Genomic DNA, 1,436 nt, shown 5'->3' on the forward strand with positions numbered 1-1,436 from the left:
TGTCCTTTTGATGTTCTCTATATATTTTACAGGTGTGTAGAGATGTGTAAGTGTTGTCACGGTTGTACACACCCGAATTAATTTGACCTCTTCTCATTTCTGCCAGCCTGGTAGTATTTCTGCGGATCTAGAAATCCCCAAGACTCGGGAAAAAGAAGAGCGAAATTAAATTCCCTTGAACAAGTGTGCTTGCAAACGGATCAACAACGTAAAATCCTCCCTTTTCACACTGTTGCTAACCTGGTACAATTTCTGTCAGTTTGGCAAAAAGCTTTTTACATTGGCGTTGTTTGGAAATAGAAAAAAATGGGTGTGTCAAGCCTACGCAAGACAGAAGTGAAACTTCTAGTATTCTTCTCTCTCTCTCTTTTCATTTCATTCTCTCTTTTTTTCTGTCTATTGACATATTTATAAGTAGCATGTGATAAAAAAAATTAAAAGTTATAAAAAAAGAAAAAAAAAATTAGTTAAAGCGGGGATCGAACCTCGGTTCTTCACGACCACAGTCGTGCGCTCTGCCTGTAGACAGCGAAGATGAGTTAGGAGAGTGAGTTAAACTAGGTATATAATATTTACACCTTGCTAATGTTTTCAGTATTATTAGGGCTTTTTTATACTAATTTTCATATATTTATTGGCAGGTAGAGTAGAAATTAATATTGTTTAGCGTTTGCCAACGACCATACCATGTTGAACACACCGGTTCTCGTCCGATCACCGAAGTTAAGCAACATTGGGCGCGGTCAGTACTTGGATGGGTGACCGCTTGGGAACACCGCGTGCCGTTGGCCTATTTTTTATTTTAATTTCATGTTTTTTTTATTTTTTTATCATTACTATAATTAATAATATCATAAAATTCTTTAACTTTTCAAGTATGCTACAGGCCTAAAATATTACTTAGTGGATTGATATTATGGTCAACCATTGAAAAAAAAAATTCCTACAAACTTATTAATGTAATTACGATCTTTTTCAAGCGCGTATGTAATGATTATTTTTATCAACCTCGCACACACCTTGCTAATTTTTTCAATATTATTAGGGCTTTTTTATACTAATTTTCATATATTTATTGGCAGGTAGAATAGAAATTAATATTGTTTAACTTTTGCCAACGACCATACCATTTTGAACACACCGGTTCTCGTCCGATCACCGAAGTTAAGCAACATTGGGCGCGGTCAGTACTTGGATGGGTGACCGCTTGGGAACACCGCGTGCCGTTGGCCCATTTTTTATTTTAATTTTATGTTTTTTTTCATTTTTTTATCGTTAACATCATAAAAAATTTTATATCATTCTTTAACTTTTCAATTATGCTACAGGCCTAAAATATTACTTAGTGGATTGATATTATGGTCAACCATTAAAAAAAAAAAATTCCTTAAAAACAAAAAAATAATATTCCATGGCCGAGAATCGAACTCGGATCA

General features: G+C 34.4%; 2 non-coding genes across 2 annotated transcripts; both read left to right on the forward strand.

Moving 5' to 3' along the window:
- The first annotated feature begins 672 nt into the window (after nt 1–672).
- LOC149422213 (5S ribosomal RNA) lies at nt 673–791 on the forward strand. Its single transcript, XR_016302462.1, has one exon. It is a non-coding gene; the product is annotated as a 5S ribosomal RNA (ribosomal RNA).
- A 322-nt stretch (nt 792–1,113) lies between these two features.
- LOC149422214 (5S ribosomal RNA) lies at nt 1,114–1,232 on the forward strand. Its single transcript, XR_016302470.1, has one exon. It is a non-coding gene; the product is annotated as a 5S ribosomal RNA (ribosomal RNA).
- Nucleotides 1,233–1,436: the final 204 nt, after the last annotated feature.

The sequence above is a fragment of the Hesperophylax consimilis genome, chromosome 7 (genome assembly GCF_061612785.1).
Source record: "Hesperophylax consimilis isolate HC1 chromosome 7, BYU_Hcon_1.0, whole genome shotgun sequence".
In the NCBI taxonomy this organism is placed as follows: domain Eukaryota; kingdom Metazoa; phylum Arthropoda; class Insecta; order Trichoptera; family Limnephilidae; genus Hesperophylax; species Hesperophylax consimilis.